Here is a 9678-nt window from a genome sequence, read left to right as displayed (position 1 = left end):
TGGGAAAGACAGAGGGGAAAAGAAAAAAGGGGGGGGGGGTGAATCAGGTATGGGGGGGGGGGGGCAGCAAGGTGTGTTACTCGATCATGGAGTGCTCAGATAACCAGTCGGAGTTGCAGTTACGGGGCCTCTATCTATGGCCACCATACTCAACAAGTCTTTGTCCCTGCCTGCGGCATTATGTGTCCGTGTCAGATCCTCTCAGGGCCTGGCCCTCAGCCGAGTATATAAACCCATTCCAGCCCTGCCAGATTTTAGTGAAGGTCTCCTCTCTATTTTGTGCTTTGAAACCAGAGGTCAATGGTCGGCGGAAGGGGTGATTTCCACTGGAGTGGTATGCAGGCCTTAGCGGCATCAAGTAGGTGGCGAATCACTGATTTCTTGTATTTCCTGTCAGGGATATCGGAGGCGTGTAAGAGAAAGAATGCTGGGTCGTCTGTGAGGGGCCGGGCCGTGAATTGTTGTACTGTCTCACGTACCACTTTCCAGAAGTGTGCAAGTTCAGGGCAAGACCAGAAAATATGTAGCATGGTCCCTTTGTCAGTGTGACATCTCCAACACAGGTCTGATGTATTCGGGTAGAGCTGGTGGAGTAGCGAAGGGGTCCTATACCAACGTGAGAGAATTTTGTAGTTTTGTTTCTTGGATCTTGGCACAGATAGAGGATTTATGTGTAAATCGGAGAATACGTTGTCTCTTGGTGTCATTGAATTGGCAGGCTAACTCTTTTTTTCCCAGTTGAGTAGTCCCGGGGGAATAAAGTCCGCTGAGGGAGCATTTAAAAGGTTGTAGGTCAGTGAAAGTGTGTGTGGAAGGGCACCCGCGTCAGTGCATAGCACCTCCAGGGCTGTGAGCGTCTGAGCGTCTTCCTTGGGGGGTGGGATCGTAGAGAGGAAATGTGTTAGTTGGAGTGTCCTCAGGAAGTCTAGACGGAACAGGCCCTTAGGATCTGGGAAATTCTCCATTGTTTTCCAGCGCCCACCAGAACTAAAGTGTGAGGCTTGATGTAGGCCCGCCTCCCCCAGACCCCGAAGACCTCCATCATACAGACTCGGAGTAAATAAGGGGTTGCCTATAATAGGGTAAAGGGGTGAGTTTGAGGAAGTGAGGGATGCTTGCGAAATTATTAGAGCGCAGACCCTCGCCGAGTTTCCAATCAGTGGGTGGCGTTTTATCTCCACTGGCAGTGCTGGGTAGCACCATGGCGCCCCCCTGAGCGGGATCACACTTTGGGATTGTTCCAGCCTGGCCCATAGCTTGGTTCCCTGATGGCGGCACCAATCTATGAGCCTCCCCAGATGAACAGCCTGATAGTAGGCTCGAATAATCGGTAGGGCTAGTCCGCCGTGCGATTTGGGGAGCACAAGGAGTTTATTGGCGAGTCTAGGTCTTTTTTTTCACCCAGACAAATTCTGTGAATGCAGATTGTACCCGTTTAAAGAAGGCGGTTGGTAGGTGTATGGGAAGGGCCTGCATCAGGTAAAGGATTTTTGGGAGGATAGACATCTTTAAGATGTTGCAACGTCCTATCCAGGAGTGCATGCCCGATTGCCATTGAGTCAGAAGTGATTTTATTTCCAATAATAATGGTGGGAAGTTAAGCTCGTACAGTTTCGAGAGTGTATGAGGGATGTATGTACTTAGGTACTTCAGGGCACTGTTTGTCCACTTCAGGTTAAAGCTGGCTTGAAGGTGGCTGAGCTGCGCCACCGGTATCCCTATGCCCATCGCCTCTGACTTGGTGAAGTTAATCTTTAAATTCGAGAGCATCCCATATGTTTCAAATTCCCGCATCAAATTCGGGAGGGATATCACCGGGTTGGAGAGTGAGAACAACAAGTCGTCAGCGTAGGCTGACACTTTATATTGGGTATGTTTAACCGGAATACCAGTGATGTTCGGGTTTAATCTAATGTGGCATAGGAATGGTTTGAGTGTCAGCGCGAAAAAGAGGGGTGAGAGCGGGCAGCCCTGTCGCGTCCCGTTTGTAATCAGAAAGGGTTCGGATAGTACCCGATTGGCCCTGACCCTGGCCGACGGTGTTGTGTATATTGCATGGATCCATCGTAACATGTTGTTACCCAGTCCTATGTGACGCAGTGTGGCAGACATGAAATCCCAACTCACCCTGTCAAAAGCTTTCTCAGCGTCTGTGCTGAGAAAGATACTCGGCCTGTTTTCCAAGGTGGCGGCATGCAACAGGTTCAGGACTTTGGTGGTATTGTCCCTAGCCTCCCTGGTGAGGACAAAGCCTACCTGGTCAAGGTGTATCAGGTCGGGGATGTGCAACTGCAGCCTCGTAGCTATGATTTTGGTAAAAAGCTTAAGATCTGTGTTCAATAGGGAAATTGTACAGTAGCTCCCGCACTGAGACGGGGCCTTGCCTTCTTTAGGGATCACCGCTATATGGGCCTGTAACGTGGCCTCATGGCGCTTGCTTCCCTTAGCAAGATCATTAAAAAGGTGAAGTAGATGATGTCCAAGTGACGGGAGTAGAGTCTTATAATATTGTAGTGTTAGGCCGTCAGGACCCGGGGCCTTCCCTCGTTTGGTATTACCTATTGCCAGTTGTATTTCGGACAATGTTATAGGTTCCTCCAAGACGCCCCTCGCCTCCGTCGGCAGGACGGGCATCTTGGAAGAGGCTATGTAATTGGCTATGTGTACTGGGGAGGGACGGGCTGCGTCTAGGTTATAGAGATTCTCGTAAAAGGACTTGAATGTATTGGTAATTTATTGGGGTAGCGTCTCTCGCGTCCCCGAAGGAGAGAGAACGTGAGGTATATACGATGCCGCCCGTTGGGCTTTCAGAGATTGCGCGAGTAATCTACCACATTTATTACCTGATTCGTAGATTCTTTTACGGGAGATCTGGAGCGCCGCCTTAGCTTTAAAGTGGAGGAGATCGTTTATCTGGGTACGTATCGTATCCAGCTCACTACCTAAGGGAGTGGTCGGTGTCTGTTTTGTGTTTTGCTTCTAAAACTTGAAGTTTACCGAGTAACTCGGACAGTTGAGCGGTTCGCTGTTTTTTAAGTCGTGCGCCGTGTTTTATCAGCACCCCGCGAATCACCGCCTTGTGTACCTCCCAAACTAGGCCCGTATCGCAGTCCCCGGTATTGTTAGTGTGGAAATAATGGGATAGTTCTGTCGTCACGTCCGTCAGTACCTCGGCATCCTGGAGGAGGCTCTCATTGAGTCTCCATGGCTTCTTCTGTCTCCTGTAAAAGTCGGTCAAGGCATAACGTAATGTAACTGGGGCGTGGTCAGACCACGTGATAGACCTGATAGTGGATCCTTTAACTGCCTGAAGTTGGTTGTGTGGCATCAAGAAGTAATCAATGCGGGAGTACCCGTTGTGTGGTCTAGAAAAGAAGGTGTAATCCCGTTTCCCCAACGTGGAAGAGGCGCCACACATCAATCAGCTGTGCGGCATGCAAGGCTGCGTGGGCAGCCTTCCTCACACCGCGGGGGACGGAGGACAGCCCCGCAGAGGTGTCCTCTGCAGGTATTAAGGGGATGTTTAGGTCTCCGCCTATGATCAGTTGGCCTTCCGTAAAGTTTTGAAGTAAGTTTAAATGTCTTTTCACAAACAGGTCTTGTCTGCTGTTAGGAGCGTTGAGGTTTGCAATGGTAACCTTCACACCACCAATCAGGCCTTTAAGGAATAAAAACCTTCCCTCTGGGTCTTTTGTTAAGTCTAACAGAGTCCACGGTACTCTGGCCGCTATTTGAATGGAGACCCCTCGAGATTTGGCCTCCGTGTATGTGGAGTGGTAGACTGTCGGGTAGTATCTGTTTTTCAAAATAGGGAACTTGTTTTCCCTAAAGTGTGTCTCCTGTATTAAGACAATGTCAGCTTTCTGTCGTTTCATGTCGTTTAGCAGCATGCGTCTCTTCTCGGGGACGTTAAGTCCCTTCGCATTGAGGGTAACAATGTTGAGCACATCCATGATCGACAGAACAAAGGGGAAGAAGGGGCAATGCGGGGGCAACAATGGGACTTTATATGAAACAAAACACTAAGGGTCAATTAAATCAATCAATAAAATAATAAATTTAATGGCAATGCACAGGGAGATAGTACAATCAATAAATAGGTTGATAGTAAATCGATATTATAATAAGTAAAATTAAAAAACTTTATACATGATAATAACATAATCAAATTCATATTATAGTAACATTATTGTACAAAATTCATATTGCAATAGCATCATTACACATAGTAACCAACCTAAAGTACATCCCAACGTGCATATATAATATAAAACCACTAAAATGAATTGATGATTTAATTAGATCAAACCCATGAGAAAATCTTGGTTGTTGGGGCATAAAAATCCATTGGTAAAAGCTCTACGCGTTTCGTGGATTGTTTCCACTCATCAGGAGCTGCTATAAAACATTATATAAACATCCATGATCGAGTCGGGGGTGGGAGGGGGGAGAAGAGTGGAGGAGGGGAGGAAAGACGCGAGGGTGGGAGAATGTATCAGTAGAGAGTAGTATTGCTACCCTGTTTCCCCGATAGTAAGACACCCCCGATTGTAAGACGTATCGGGAGTTTCAGAGGGGTCGGCTAATATAAGCCGTACCCCGAAAGTAAGACATATGTCTTACTTTCGGGGAAACACGGGGGTATTGCCGCCTCCCTCTCATCTAGCTGCGCGCCGCCTCCTGCCCACGTCCGCACCGTCCCCCTCTCCATACGTCGCCGCGTCTGCCATTTCCCTCTGATCTTAATGAGCGCCGCCTCCTGCCCACGCCTGAGCCGTCCCCCTCTCCATACGTCACCGCGCCGTCCCCTGCACTTGTCACTGCCGCCTCCTGCTTAAAATACGGTAATGCACACAGTATTAATCATACATCAGTAAAACATACACACTGGCATACTGGGGTATCATCTGCTGTATGTAACCCAGTGGGTATCAGCAGGTGTCACACTGGATTAAATACAGCAGGTGGTACTGTATCACACATAAATCTGTTTTATCTTCCAGTATTCCACTGTTCGTTCTTACCATTTTTCATTGTTTTACATGTTATGCAATGTTGTAACAAGACATTCTTGGCACTTCCTTTTATAAAACTGTTTTGTGGTGAATACAATACTGTTCAGGTTGTTAATAAATGTTAATTTTATGGTTAAAACAAAAAATTCGACAATTTTTTTCCAATATAAGACATACCCCGAAAGTAAGACCTAGTGGGGCTTTTGGGGATAAAAAGAAAGTAAGACACTGTCTTACTTTCGGGGAAACACGGTAAGTTAACGGGGTAAGGGACGTACGGGGGTGTGACCGAGAGGGAAAGGACTCTCAGCCAGCACTGTCCAGCGGAGCTGGAGAACTAGACTGCAGCTAGTGGCTGCTTCAACGCCCACCAGGTATACCTGGATGAAAAGCGTCAACCTAAATGGGGGAGTGTCCAACGCGGGCCAGCGGGGAGTCTCCCCAGCCCCCCCCCCCCCCCCCGGAGCCCCAGGCCCTAGGTGCATGTGTAGATGTGAACAATTAAATGGTGCCCGTACGGGCAGGACTGGTGTGGGCAGAGGAATAGAAAACTCCCAAGAATCTTGTAAACGTAACATATCACAGATCTAGGCAAGAAATAGAGTTGCATAAAGACCTACAGAGTCACTACACTGGCTGATGACATAACAAACTAGTTAAAGCAAAACAGTGAAAACCATGAAACATCTCTTAACCAACATTCCCCCTAGTCCATCAGTTTGGCACAGCTTCCCCTGCACCCTCCTGGAGACATCAGCAAATCGTGGGATGAGGGTGACAGGGGGGGGGGTGAGGGAGGGAGGCAGGGATGGGGGGGGCAAAGGAGGAGGGATGAGGAGAGAAAAAGAAAAGAGGGGCCCCAGCCACCCACACCCCAAAGTCAGACATCACCTCCCAGTCACCACACAACTGCAGCACAAAACCAGCTCCAGGGACCCACCCGATCCCCACACAAGTTCTGGGAGGTCGCCCAACTCCGGGCGTCCTCAGGAGTGTATCAGTCATGAGGTCCAGGCAGATAGGCCATAAGGTGCCCTGAGGTTGGAGGCTTCCCCTGGCGTCAAGGAGGTCATCATTGCTTCTGGAAAGTATTGCATAGGGTGGTGCCGCTACACCTACGGGCGTGAACATACCCGCAGGCATGCCCGGAGCCGCCAAGGCGCGGCTGCGCTCCTGCATGGCATTAGCAGCCGTGGCGGCCATAGGGCCGGGGGCAAAGTCCAGAAGAGGGGAAAGCCGGTCAAAAGAGTAGTGCTGATAAGGGGTGAAAATTTCAACCAGTGCAGAACATCATAAGAGCTAAAGGGTTCAGTCATGTCTCACGCAATCCATTAACAGATGTGGACGTGGTACGGGACCGACCTCGAGGCCTCCGGGAACGAGCTGGTAATGCGGGTCTGCCTGATGGTGGGCCTATACGGCCTGCAGGGCGCTGGATCCTCGCTAGCCAGTTCGGAACTGGGACCGGCTCTGCCCCCAGGAAAGTAAAGAAGGCAGGGAGGTCCGCTGGTGTGCGCAGTGTAAAGGAGCTGCTATCCGTGCGGAAGATAACTGTTAGGGGGTAGCCCCATCTGTATGCAAGGCGTCTCGCAACTTCAAGAGCCGGTTTCAGCATGGCACGGTGTTGTAGGGGGGCCCTGGATAGGTCTGGGAGTATCTGGATCTGCGCTCCATCAAAGTCAATGACCCCATGTCCCCATGCCTTCTTCAGGAGTACTTCCTTCTGTGCATATCTGTGGAGGCGGCACAGAACATCACGGGTCTTGCCGGATCGGTAGATCTGGGGACCAACGCACGGTGAACCCGATCAATTTCCAGAGAGGGAGGCGTGGTTCCCAGGAGCCTGTGAAAGATAGCGGTAACAGTCTCACCCAAATCCTCAGGGCCTGTAGCCTCCGGGAGTCCCCGCAGTCGCAAGTTATTACGGCGGCTACGGTCCTCCATTTCCTCCAGATGAAGCTGCATCTCCTGTGCCACTGCCGCCTGGGAATCCTGCGCACGTTCCAGGGCTTGCACCCTAGTCTCCAGCGAGGTAATCTGGGTTTCCCCTGAGGACACCCGGTCTCCTATTGCGTGCAGCTCCGTTTTCACCTCTTGGATGTCCCTGCTGTGTGCCTCTTCTATCCGCAGGATTAGGGCTTCAATGTCCGCCCTCGTATGTAGGGCCCGAAAGCATTCTGCGGAGGTCATCATCCAGGTTTCCCTGGTCGGAGGTAGAGCCGGCCATCTCAGACCGTGACAAAGATGGAACCCCTAAGAGGGGGTCCGAGGCAGGTGCAGCGGAAGAAGTCCGAGTCTCAGGGGGGGCTGTTTCTGTGTGTGACCCCCGAGGTGTGGTGGCAATAGTACCAGGGGAGGTGCACGAGCTCCCTCTGAAAAAACGCTGGATACCGGGCTGTGAGGGTCTACTGTGGGTCCCACGGGTCGCTGATCGTGTCCTGTATCGTTTGGGAGTGTTTATGCCGATTTCACATCTGGTGGAGTTGTGTTGTGGCCTGTATGGTCCGGGTCAGGCAGGGGGCCCCCCCACGGATTATCTTCACCCAGCCATCCTCAAATCGCAGCCACCAGAGCAGGGTAATACCATGTTAAGGGCAGCAGGGGCTTCTCTGTGGGTGCCCCTCCCACCCCTGGTCCAGAGAAGCTGCTGAGGGGCAGACAGAAACGTCCCTAGGGTCTCACAAATCAGCCTCCCACAAAGGCAGTGCCCCCCTGCAGCCTCACAGACCCCTTACTGGTAGGCAGAGAGAAGCTTGGCAATGTGGCTGGGAAGCTGGGCTTTTAATAGTGGAGTGAGTCCAGTGTACAAAGATATAAGCCACAGCCTGCAAAATCCCTAAGTCACGGGCTGTGGTGACACCTCAGGCTGGGGCTAGGGCCAGGAAGTCTGATTGGGCAGGTGTGGAGAGGCGGCCTGTGCCGGGCCGGCCGCGGCGTCCTCCGGAGGGGACGCCGCTCCAGGAAACAGCGGGGATGTGCAGGCTGCACTAGGCCGGAACGGGCCGCCGCGTCTCCGGAACCCAGCGGGGCCTCTAGGCCGTGTCCCGCAGGTCTCCGCACAAGGATGGGGGTATTTCAGAGTCCCCTACCTCTGCCTCCAGGGTGATGTCTCAGGTAGGCCTCCGAGCAGCAAGATGGCGGCGGCCGTGGAGTAGCAAGATGGCGGCGGCCGCGGAGGGCCAGGAGACAAACCGCTCTGTGTGTTTCCCTCAATCCTGGGCGATAACAACTCGGGGCACCTCCAGGGAGCTCGGGGAAGTGTGGAGGAGGATGTTTGTGCTTGATGAAGGCACGGATGGCGGTGGATTAACAGCGGCGATCGGGAGCTCCCTGTAAAGACGTCCGCCGCCCGATTGGTAATGATTTTAGTGCATTGTGACATTAACCATCCCACACAGAACTACTGCGGCAGGGTGGCCCTTCAGCACGACATCACATACAGTATCTGACAAAAGTAAGTACACCCCTCAGTGACATTTCTTCTCTCTTTTCATGTGACAACACTGAAGAAATGACACTTGTCTACAATGTAAAGTAGTGAGTGTACAGCTTGTATAACAGTGTAAATTTCCTGTCCCCCTCAAAATAACTCAACACACAGCCATTAATGTCTAAACCGCTGGCAACAAAAGTCAGTACACCCCTAAGTGAAAATCTCCAGATTGGACCCAATTAGCCATTTTCCCTCTTTTTTTTTTTAAATAAAGAAAGGCAATTTTTCTCAAGAGTGTGGCAATCCGGAGTGTACTTTCGTTTATTGCTATTGGCAATTGCCTGCACCTGTGGGCTCCGGGCCGAAAGAGGAGTTCATTATCTGCGTGTGCGTTCCTGGAGCGGTGAGATTCTCTTTTCCTTAGCCATTACCCCTAAGCGGAAATGTCCAAATTGGGCCCAAAGTGTCAATATTTTGTGTGGCCGCCATTATTTTCCAGCACTGCCTTCACCTTCTTGGGCATGGGTTGTCACTGGAGTCCTCTTCCCCTCCCCCACGATGACATCACGGAGCTGGTGGATGTCGGAGACCTTCCCCTCCTCCACCTTCCCTCTGAGGATGTCCCACAGATGATCAATAGGGTTTAGGTCTGGAGACATGCTTGGCCAGTCCATCACCTTTACCCTCAGCTTCTTTAGCAAGGCAGTGGTGGTGTTGGAGGTGTGTTTGGGGTGGTTATCATGTTGGAATACTGCCCTGCGGTCCAGTCTCTGAAGGGAGGGGGTCATGCTCTGCTTCAGTATGTCACAGTACATGTTGGCATTCATGGTCCCCTCAATGATCTGTAGCCCCCCAGTGCCGGCAGCACTCATGCAGCCCCAGACCATGACACCCCCACCACCATGCCTGACTGTAGACAAGACACACTTGTCTTTGTCCTCCTCACCTGGTTGCCCCCACACACGCTTGTCACCATCTGACACCAAATACCTTTATCTTGGTCTCATCAGACCACAGGACATGGTTCCAGTAATCCATCTCCTTAGTCTGCTTGTCTTCAGCAAACTGTTTGTGGTCTTTCTTGTGCATCATCTTTAGAAGAGGCTTCCTTCTGGGATGACAGCCATGCAGACCAATTTGATGCAGTGTGCGGCGTATGGTCTGAGCACTGACAGGCTGACCCTCCCCCACCCCTACAACCTCTGCAGCATTGCTGGCAGCACTCATACG

The sequence above is a fragment of the Lithobates pipiens genome, unplaced genomic scaffold (assembly GCF_037356315.1).
Source record: "Lithobates pipiens isolate NorthernLeopardFrog02 unplaced genomic scaffold, aLitPip1_a1.2 Scaffold_19, whole genome shotgun sequence".
NCBI lineage: Eukaryota > Metazoa > Chordata > Amphibia > Anura > Ranidae > Lithobates > Lithobates pipiens.
This window is presented reverse-complemented; position numbering follows the sequence as displayed.